The sequence below is a fragment of the Monodelphis domestica genome, chromosome 1, assembly GCF_027887165.1.
Source record: "Monodelphis domestica isolate mMonDom1 chromosome 1, mMonDom1.pri, whole genome shotgun sequence".
In the NCBI taxonomy this organism is placed as follows: Eukaryota; Metazoa; Chordata; class Mammalia; order Didelphimorphia; family Didelphidae; genus Monodelphis; species Monodelphis domestica.
In genome coordinates this window covers 668,653,176-668,664,964 of record NC_077227.1, presented here as the reverse complement: position 1 = coordinate 668,664,964, position 11,789 = coordinate 668,653,176, and the positions used below count along the sequence as shown (strand labels likewise).

The 11,789-nt window shown below is 34.4% G+C and overlaps 1 pseudogene; it reads right to left on the bottom strand.

Annotated features, from left to right (window-relative positions):
• Positions 1–524: 524 nt before the first annotated feature.
• On the bottom strand, positions 525–1,862 carry LOC130458716 (E3 ubiquitin-protein ligase RNF146-like; annotated as a pseudogene).
• Positions 1,863–11,789: the final 9,927 nt, after the last annotated feature.

Sequence of the window (11,789 nt, the reverse complement as noted above, 5' to 3'; positions counted from 1 at the left end):
TTAATGAGACCCCTTGTTGGTATGGTAGAAATAGAGAGGTTAATGCAACTCACCTCTACTAGATCCTAGACCAGAAAAGTGTGAGCACTTTTACTGACTAATAATTAATTCCTTGATTCTTATTTTTATCTTTTTCAAAAACAATATTTGTTAAATTATAAATTTTAACTAAAAATGAAAAGAAAATATGAGAGAGATTATTTCAAACTACAAGGGCTAGGTAGCAAAACTTATGGGAACACTACAAAGTGTGTTACAGTCAACATTTTGCAACAGAAGTTATTATCTTTTTCTTAACATTTTTATTTTAGGAACTTGAAGATAGAATTATTATCATTTGTTTACTTTAAATTTCCTTCATAATTCCAAATATAGATATTTTCACATGAAATTAAGCATGCTACTCTTATCAATAACTAATATCTCACATGGCTCTCAAATTTAGTATTGCTTCCTTATGTTGATCCATAACGAGAAATAAGACACAATGCAATAGTTTCATAATGAAGACATTTAATGCACAGAGAATACACAGTCCCAGAATGAATGAGGATCAAAAAAACAACAACAAACAAACAAACAAGGAACAAAACAAAAATATCTAAAAAAAGTCAGGTATTGTTAAATATCTTTCAAATATCAACATCTAAATTCCTAACTTTTAATAAAAAAAAAAATTAGAGACATAGATATTTTAGTTTTAGGCCAATTCTTTCCAGTCCCTTTTCCCACCCATAACCCACAAATACACCACAGGCAATGTGTGTAATATCTCCTGAGCAAAATTTACAGGTGTACCTGTGTTCTTGAACATGTGGTAATGACATCTTTAAACTTCAGTTACTATGCTCTATCCTTCAGGTCTCCTAGACTTGGCAGTGTCACTTACTGCTCTGCCTCCTGCTGCAGGACTATCAGCTAATGTCTGATTTATATTTGGAACCAACTGTCTCTGCAAAGTTGAGGGTAAGTGTTGTGCAGTGAGAGTAGATATATCCTCACTATCTCCACTAGAATTGATTTCATTTCCTTAATGGGTGTACCTATTGCTGGCACCCTGCCTTAACATAATGATTCATGGTCTTCTTTTCCCTCTCGCTTTTGACTCCTTTCAGCCATGCTATCTCCACTGATTTACTTGTAAGCAAAAGAGCCCCCTAAAGAAGTTCTTGCATTAGGTGAAAGTGTTGCAGAGCTTATTAAATGACCACTTAGGGAAGTTAAGAGTTTAACAGAAATAAACACTAGAGGAAGCATGGAACTCATAAGCAAGACCGATATATTGTCTGCTCTTTCTGAAGAACTCTCTTTTGCCAAATGAACTGCATTAGGGTCATGATTCAGTCTAAATTCAGTCATCCCCATCTTTGATATATCTCTTGTATCCCACTTACTTAATTTTTCAACACCATCCATGTTCATTTCTCCTGTACTGACTGTATTTTCAAGATCGTCAACAAACAAAGCAATTGTTTTCAAGGCTTTTATTCACTTCATTTATTTACCTTCAAAGAAAGCATCTTCCAGTTCCCTTGAAACTTTCATGTACTACCTCCACCTATTTTCCTTCCTTAATACCAAGCATATTCTCCATTCCCTCTGCTTGCTGCCTTCAGTTACTCTGGTTATTACAAGGTTGATTTCTGAAGAAAGTCCACATAAATCTCTTGTTCAAAGAGTATATGTCACTTTTAAACCATAAAGCTCACTTTACACACAAATAGCAGAATACATGCTTTATAAGAATGACTGTGTGAACACACGTTTACAGACAGACAGTAAGAGAAGGTCTAGCACTGGAATAGGACTCATTTGCCTTTCTATTTGGAACAGTGGACAGCAAAATGTTAAAAGCGAATGATTTACCCTTTATCTCTTTCTTCTCTTCCTAGTTTATCTTTTGTAAAGATGTTTCCATACTTTTCTGTGAGGGATTTAGAAGGGGCCCCACACACCTGTTGAATGGCAGCTATAGATCTATAGCAGCTAAAGTATATAGAACTGGGCAAACCTGAGACTTCATCACAGAATCAGATTTTCCTTCTCATCTTAAGATGAAGATTTCCAATGTTGGAGATAACTTTGTGAATCTGATAGGACCAGAGGACCAGGACGCTTTGGTCAGTACTGATTGGGTAGCTCCCTGGGTCTTTGGTCAGTATTACATTAGGGATGTTGCCACCAACAAGAAGAAGAGTTTAACTCCTTAATGGGTTTTTCAGAAGATATAAACTCAGGGGCAACCATTAAGATAGTCCTGAGATGAGGAGAAATATAAAATGTAATTTTAACTGTAAAACAAAATACTATGTGTTACAATGGTTTATTAATCTAACCTTCTCACAAAGTGCAAGAATGCTATATCTCTCCATCTGGTTTTAAGTCTTTCTACCATTGTGTGATTTTTGTATCATGTTCATTAAGAAGTTTTCCTTATTTAAAGGAGATAAATAGCAATTCTCCCTTGCACATTTATGTTGTATAGTAAGTGCAATTTACCTTCACAAATACATAAACACACTTTGGATAGACCCTAGACATAATACAACCTTTAGGTATAAGTAATTTTCTATATGATACCATGACACGGATCAGGAAATTTAAAGAATCAAAGAATATGAGAAAAATGTATCTAACCCTACTCATTGATAATCAAGCTCACCCAGGTCTAAAATTGGCTACTATATGAATTCTTCTGTGGCAGAGAGCTCTTTTTATGGGAAACAGAAGAGCACCTACAACTTTGGACACTCATCCCAACATATACATGCTTTTTCATCTTAGAAAACCTTGTATAAGTCCCTCCATTAATTTTTCATAGTAGATACTTAATTTATTAGAAATGTGCTAGAGATTTTAATGTTCCAGAATAGCAGAATACTTGGACCAATCAACTCTTTAGCTAAGTCTAGAGAAAACTGAATTTTTTTTTTTTGCAATTTGAAAAAAATGAATGAGGAAAAAAAGGGCAGATCCATTCAAAATAATCTATCTAAGGTTATTTTAGAGCTTTGGCCCTCTCTATGGCTTCCCATCCTATTTTTGTACTAAATACCCTGTATAGATGTCATTCTCTATAGGCCTCATTTTAAACGACTGTATCAAAGGGAGGTTAGAGTAGATAATATATGAAATCTCTGACTGTATTAGGTGGTTGATCTTTAAGGATTATGGTGATGTGGAATGAAATCTGCCACCCTCCTCCCTTCTTTCCATCCTCCCTTCTCCCTCCTCCCTTTTCTTTTCTCCTTCAGTTAGGATCTTCAGTTGGTGACACTGGATATATCTAATAGATAATTCACTCTTTGAATAGTTAGAACAAGGAGTTTATTTAAAGAAAAGGGGAGGAAAGGGAAATTGTATGGGAGAGAGGGTTTAGAGTTTCCCTGATCTTAAAATAATCCTAAATTAAAGAATAATATTGTAGAGTCTTGAATGAGGGATGTGGCTAACAGGGTTGAGGATTTTTAAGTCACTTTCTGATACAGAAGTGAGAAATTCAATAAGAATAGGATCTTCTCAGTCCTTACTCCTTCCTGTCTCAGGAAAAAGAGACAGCTCCAACACTTTGGATGCTTCACTTCAACAGTCTTCATCCAGTCACATTCTCTTCTGGAATGCTCCTTGATGAACAGCTTCTGCAAACCTTATTCCTTTGGCTCTGTTGCAGGTTTTCTCTAATTTACTCATTCACACATAGCTGCTAAGTTCTGAATTTTTAAAATATTAACTTCTATTAAATCTTTGTCACATTTTCTGATTTTTACTTTTACCTACCCCTTGTGAATCAGTCACTTTTTCAATGCAAGGTGCCATATATAAGTTAATTATTCCATACCATGGAAATTGATTCCTACACTGGTCAAACACTCAGGACCACTTAGTACTCTACTATAAAATTCTAAAGAAGATGAATAACAAGTATTCCTGAAAGAAAATAGAAAATATAATAGTTAATTGAAACTATATCATTTTATGTAGGAAAGATCTAATCGCCTAAATGGAATTAAGCCATGTCTATAACTCTCTTTGATTTAGTAATGATTCCAAGGGAAAATTTCTTCTCTTCATGTGGTCAGGACCTTGGCTTTACATCACATATAGAATATATATCTATGGGATTTTATTAATTTAATTTGAAATTATATTTGCTTGATGCTTTAATTTGACCAAAGTGTCCTTAATTATTAATGCAATATTTCAACTAACAATTACCAGCTATTACAAGGAGCAGTACAACTGTCAAAAGTAAAACCCAAGCTTATTTTTAATTACAGTGGACTCAATCCCCACCAGCAGACCATAGTATATGTATAGAAAATTATTATAGAAAAGAAAACACATCTAAATCATTTTAATATTTACTCAAGGGTAGTAAATAATTTAATGCATGCCAAAGTCACACATTTAAAATATAATTTAAAATATAATAAAATGAGGATAAATATACTTTTTAGGAAATTTTAGAATATGCATTCAGAAATGGAATATTTCCTGGACTTGGGGCAGAGATCCCTCAGTGCAGCTCCCTTTGAAAACAAATGAGTTCGCGATTTTCTCTCAGCAGGAAAAAGTAACTCCATCAAGACTTGCTGATTTGCAAATGAGGCAAGCAGAGCATGAAGACTTTGATTTTAATTAATGTAGCAGTTAGGGGTCTCTCTCAAACATGTATCCCTTGAAAATATATGTGCTATTTGAGGCACTTTGTGGGTCAACAGCCTCTAAAATCTATAGTTCATAATTTTCCACCAATGTGTTTACTTTGTAGCCAAACAGAGGACACACTATTTTGAAGTGAGAGAAAAAAAAGAACAAAAACAAAACTAAATCAAAACAGAAATCTAATTAAACAATCTAGCAAATTGAGTGATAGGGAAATATTCTCCTATTCACCCATCAGTAACACTCCAACATGTCACCTATGGGGATTAGGTTACCTATGCAAAATGATCCCTAAGTGCTCTAAGGCAATATGTTGGCAATGTTTTCAAGGCTTAGCATAAATTCTCATGAAATACTTCTCAAACAAACTCTTTTGCAAATATTTTCTTTTCATTTTTTCTACACTGGTTTTATTTAAAAGACCAATGTCAGGAAAAGCTGGATAGCTCAGTGGATTGAGAACCAGGCCTAAAGATGGGAGGTCATGGGTTCAAATCTGACCTCAGCCACTTCCTAGCTGTGTGACCCTGGGCAAGTCACTTGACCCCCATTGCCTAGCCCTTAACACTCTTCTGCCTTGGAGCCAATACACAGTATTGACTCCAAGATGGAAGGTAAATGTTTAAAACAAAAAGACCAATGCCTTTCTCTGTAATGACCAATGATACTGATTCATTCAAATGATACTGAACATGAATAATTCAGATGAAGATTAATAATAAGTGCTTTAAGTAGGATACAAACAAAATTATAAGAAATAAATAAAATAAAATGGTTATTTACAAAAGGAATTTGAGATCTCTGTGCAGATCTCAAGAGTGAAATGGGGAAGAGGAAGGAACAGGAGACAATTGGTAATAGAATCAGAACATTCCATGCTTGGCCTTGGGGAGGGGTCCTCATATAATAAATGCTTTCAATTACAGAGGGAGTAACAGGGATTGTGTCTAATTTTTTTTTTAATTCTAAATTTCTCAAGTGTTTGTGAATAACCATTAAGACCTCAACAAAGCCAGATGGGTAGTCCTGTGGCATTCTCCACCCTTCCATGAGATTACATGAAGTTCTTTTTTGGATGAGCTGCCTACAACAGCATTTTCTTAGGAGACAATATTTTCAATTTTCAATTCAATTCAATATTCAATTAAATTTTCCCTAAGAGAACCAAGATACCACCTATAATGAATTATAAAAATGGACAAGTCAAATATTTTATTTTCCAAACATTTTCTTTCTCAAGTACTCTCTTTCCAAAACCATAACCAATGCCTTGTTGCTCAAGCCTGCCCTTTTTTTCCACTTCCTTCCTGATTTCTAGGCTAACACTGAACCCACATATTCTCCCTATTAACTAAAACTCTTTATAAGCCCTCTTCTAGTGTTCTTTGGTGCCTAGCTGTCTTGTATACTGCTCGTGGGACACTGGAATTACAAGGAGCCACATGATCTCCAAATCTATAAGCCTAATAAATGATGTCAGTTCTTCCATATCCTATCTCACTTTTCCACACATGCCATTACCACATTTCTAATGCGGTAAGGCATATATATATATATATATATATATATATATATATATATATATATATATATATATATATATATATATATATATTCAGACAACAAATCAGAGAAAAAAACCATGTAAAGATTGCATATCCGGGGAATATACATGGTTTGCATACATAAAATTGCATATGGCTAGGGATTTTGTGTTCACCAAAGCTTATGCCAGGGATAAATGAGTAAATATGGGGGGGAGGCATACAAGAAAGCATACTTTTAGCTACTGTGTACATTTGGTCAGGACAATTTACACCTGCAGTGGTGGAAAGCTGTTATGTTCTCTAGTGATACTCTTTACTTAGAATTCTATTTATCCTATTACTACTCTCCACAACATGCCATGTCATTAGTTTTTCTGGGCCCATTAGTTTGTCTGTACTATTCATAGCAATATCTCTGATGGTCATATGATTACTGAGGTGGACTAGTTATTTTCGGCTATTCATCCTATTCAGAGTTATCTTCTATCATATGCTATCATAAATATTTGGGTGACATAGAGTAACAAAAGCCCTTGTAAGAGAAGATTTGTAAGATTTGAAGAGAGAAGCAGACATGGAAGGGAAGACTCCATTCTCACTCTGCCCTTATATTACACCCTTCATTCAGAGGAATAAAGTGAAAATTAACAGAAGCACTTGGTTAAGGTAAAGTCTATTATTCTCATTGTGGTTTTTTTTCCCCTGATGATGATTCAAGGTACTTTAACCTTGTCAATTTTGTGGTGTGAAGATGGAAAAAAATATCTTAACTCTTATTAAATTTATTGTTGTTTTCTGAGATCCAAAATTCATTTCATCAGGGGTGAAAAAGAGGGATCCTCCAGGATTCCATGCAATTATTTGGTTCATATACATATGAGCATAGGAGAAATAATGAAAGAGTTAGATAAAGCCTAGAAGGTCATTGTTTGACTATAGCCAGTGTCCTTTGTTTTACCTTTTATCACCATCAATATTGATAGTTTGTGGATGCAGTATAGATTACAGAAGTAATACTATTCTCCTTTAATCATCAAATGCATTAGATAGATGATAGATACATAGATAAAGGTAGAAAGCTATAAGAGATAGACACATATAGCTATAGAGATAGGCAGACATAAAAATTTGGTGTGTGTATATAAATTAACTGATCCCATATTCATTTTTAATTACTGAAATAAAATGTCTCTTGCTTTATAGTCACAATATAGCTCACTGCCTAATAAAATAAAAAATACATCTTAAAATAAATGTGTCTATATTAACCAAAGCTATAGAAATATTAAAAAAAACATTTATTTAGTGGTGTCCTATTTTAATATCAAGGTTTCTTTTTCATTATTTCCTAGGCCCAAGTGAAATGAGAACAAACAAATAACAAGTAAGATAGGTAACTCATTCTTCATAATTTAGATATTTATTGAGATCAAATTATATAGTCTGATAACTTTCCTGCCTTTGATTTTTTTAGCATATTGGAATGGCCAAGTTACAAAATAATTTCATATACCAGTTTGATTATGACATGGTTAATGGGACCTTCATTGCATAGAAATATTTGAAATTAATAATCAAATGTTATAGAGTTCCTTATAGATCATCATTTAGTACAATGTTCCTATTATGTTGTCAAGAAAAATTCATCTTAGACCAATAAGATAAAAAGTTAATGTAGGGATAACAATAGAAAGAACTCAACTTTCCTTACTATGAAGCATATTCTTTCCCTGATTAACTCCATGTTTCACTTCAAAGAGAATTTAAATATACCCTTTGTGTTCCATTGAAAATGTTAATGGAAAATGTTAATGATAAACAACAAACCTGGCACAAAAAAAATGAAGTGAAAAAGGAATGAAGGAAGGAAGGGAGGGAGGAAGGGAGGAAGGAAGGAAGGAAGGAAGGAAGGAAGGAAGGAAGGAAGGAAGGAAGGAAGGAAGGAAGGAAGGAAGGAAGGAAGGAAGGAAGGAAGGAAGGAAGGAAGGAAGGAAGAAAGGAAGGAAAAAAGGAAGGAAGGCAGGCATGAAGGAAGGAAGGAAGGCAGGCACGAAGGAAGGAAGGAAGGAAGGAAGGAAGGAAGGAAGGAAGGAAGGAAGGAAGGAAGGCAGGTAGGCAGGCATGAAGGAAGGAAGGAAGGAAGGAAGGAAGGAAGGAAGGAAGGAAGGAAGGAAGGAAGGAAGGAAGGAAGGCAGGCACAAAGGAAGGAAGGAAGGAAGGAAGGAAGGAAGGAAGGAAGGAAGGAAGGAAGGAAGGAAGGAAGGAAGGAAGGAAGGAAGGAAGGAAGGAAGGAAGGAAGGAAAGAAGGAAGGAAAGAAGGAAGGAAGGAAGGAAGATGTTTAGATAGTTTAGTCTGCCCATATGTACTTTTGAAATGTTATATTTTTTCACACTGATTGTTCTATTGTCCTGTTGTTCCCCCAAGTACTACATTTTTTTTTCTTGCTTGATCCACTACTGGACAGACTTGGGAATTATCTCAGCCAAGTGCTCAGTTGGATCTCTTCTGATGAATACCAATTCCTGATAAATGACATGAAGGAAGCAACACACTGTACAATATTCTTGACAATGTACCCAGTGATTAAAATGAGATGATATGCCATTATGGTACCTACCAAGTCAAATGAATTGGGCTTTCTTAAACACAATGGATCAGCTGCTTTCATGCTGGAGCCTTTGTTAAATCCATGGCAATCCTTCAGGGCTGTCTTATAAACAGCTGGAAATTGATGAGACTTACAGTTCTTACTCCAGAACAAGATTCATTTTAAAAGCTTTTCATTTTCTAGCCACTAAAAAGAAAATATTAATCCATATTATATAAGTAATAATGTCATTCAAAAGGTGAACATGACAGGAAAGGGGATGTAGTATAAGAGATCAATGCTGCAGAAAACCAGGAAAAGCAGATGCAATGAATGGAAGATTGAAGATGTGTCCATCAAGGAAAAATTCCAGAGGTGAATGTGACCTGGGTAAGGCAGTTAAACAGAGAGACATAAAAGTGCTTCTTATTGACTCTTTTTCCTGAGACTTGAGGAGGAAGAGCTAAGGAGATTTCTCTGCCTTTTTGTTATTGATTTCTCTCTGAATTATTTGGAGCTTGGATCTGAAGACCTTTCAAAGCTATTAAGAACATCCCTCTCAAAAGGCTACATAATTTTATTCATTTTAAGATTTACAATAGATATGGGAAAATCCTGAAATCCCTCTCTTCTATCCAAATTCCCTTACCCCTCCTTCCTTAAAATAAACCCCTATTTCTAACAATTCAGAAAGTGAATTATCTGTTAAGATTTCAATCAACTTACTCATTCTGAATCCCAGCTTGACGCCAACTCATGAGGATAACAGAAGTTGGCTGGGTGGGAGGAGGGAAAAAGAATTCTAACTTCTCATTACCTTATTGCTCAGTGTGCTTGCGCAGCAACCCCATATTACCACAAATGACCTAACAAAAGGAATGCCTAATACAGTAGGTATTGAAATTTATAAATTCCATATGATAGGAGAGAAGGGATTAACAGCTGCTATATTTTAGAACTGGAGCAAATGGAAGTAAGAGTGTTGATGTTGACAATATGAGTACAGTGGCAGGAGACCAGAAGAAAGGAAGACAAAATTATGAATCAGATAGTAACTAAGGCCAAAAAAATGAATTAATTTTAAATAAGTAGATCCCTCAGACTCACAAAGGACATGGGAAGAATTCATAGAATCATAGATATAATGGAAGCAATCTTGGAGGTTATCTAGTTCAGAGGTGTCATTTGCATAGGTGGACTGCATAACACAGGCAAGTGTAGCCTGAACAAGATTAAAATTCATTTGAAATTTTTTAACTAAATAAAAATATAAAAGAACACATATTACATTTCAAAACTAAGTCAATATGTGGCCTACAGAGATCCTTTTGGATGGAAAAGTGGTCCAATTTCAACTAGATCTTGGTTCCACAGATTAGTCTAATCCTTTCCATTTTACAGAGAAGGAAGTGATTTCCCAAGATCATTACAAATTTCCAATACCCTAACAAGTCTGAGATTTCCCTCCAATGATAAATATCTCAATCTGGCCATGCTTACTGTCTGAAGTAAATTTCTCTCTCTTCTGTGTTACTCTCTTGACATCATCTTCTGTTGGCCTAGAGGCCAGATATTACTGAGTAAAAATTAAGTTATATACTAGCCTCTGGAAAAGGTAAGCTAAGAGTCACAAGACAGGAAGCATAGTTTATTCCCTGGGACTGTTCCCTCCCATGGATGGCTCAGAGAAAATAGAAAGCCAAAATTGGTTCCTGAGATTTGAAGTGTGAGAGTTAGTGGGAGGAGAAAGGATTTATAAAACCAACTCAAGGACGAAGTGCTTGGATTTGGTGTTGATATTGATGGCTGGACTTGTTGGTGAATGTAGGTAGGAGGCCCAAAATGGCAGCCATATATTAGCCAGCTAAGTATCTTTTATATCTCTCTCCTACTTTTCCTCTTTTTCCTCCTCCTACTTTGATTAAATAAAATTATGAAATTTTCAACCAGTCTCCTAATTTTAATTCTTACATTAACTTTTATGTGTAATTTTGTCTATATTTTCATGGAAATCTGCCAGAGAGAGGCAAGGTCATATTCATCATCATCATTACCACCACCACCATAATTTAATCACTTAATAAAAACTCTCTGAATTTTATATAGGCTTGTACCATATAAATATTTTGAGGAAGATAGTGCATGTTTATTATCATCCCTGTTTTATATATTAGAAAACCTAGGGACAGAGAATTTAAATGACTTTGATATAATCATCAATATTAGATCTAAGATTAAAAATCTGGTCTTTTGACTCCATTTATAGAGATATTTCAACTAAATGGTAGGTTATTGGAAAGAAAAATTAAACAAACAAATTCAACAAGTATTAATTACTTGTCCATAAGGAACCCAAGGTTAATGTTACATTGCATTAAAAGAACATTGTCTATTTGTCTTTGTGTATTAATAGAAACTACTAAACGTGTTGAAAAGTGTATACCAGTTTCACTCCTAAAAGGGAAGAAAAAGAAAAGAATTCAACGGATTAATATTAAGATATGTGAATGAGGACAATGATGTAGAATTAGAAGGGGTCAATAATGTCCTCATTCTGCAAATGAAGAAAATAAGGTCCAAAAATGTTAAGTGACTTTCCAAATTTACATTGACAAACTATAATGGGTATAACAAGAAGTTTCCCCAGGAAGAATAGGGATAAAGCAAGCATTACATGTCAATAAATCTTATAATCTATTAATCTAATCTAATTATTACCTAATTATAAAATTGTTTAGTCTAATAATAATAAATCTAATAGATGAATATTTAAAAAATATAAATGGCCAAGACTAAGAGAGGAGGAAATAGAATTCTTCAATAATCCTATCTCCAAAAAAGGAATTGAATAAGCCATCAGTGAAATCTCTAAGAAAAAAAAACACCCAGGGCAGATAAATTTACAAGTGAATTCTTTCAAACATTTAAGGAAAAATTAATTCCAATACTACATAAATTATTCAGGAAAATAACTGAGGAAGGAACTTTT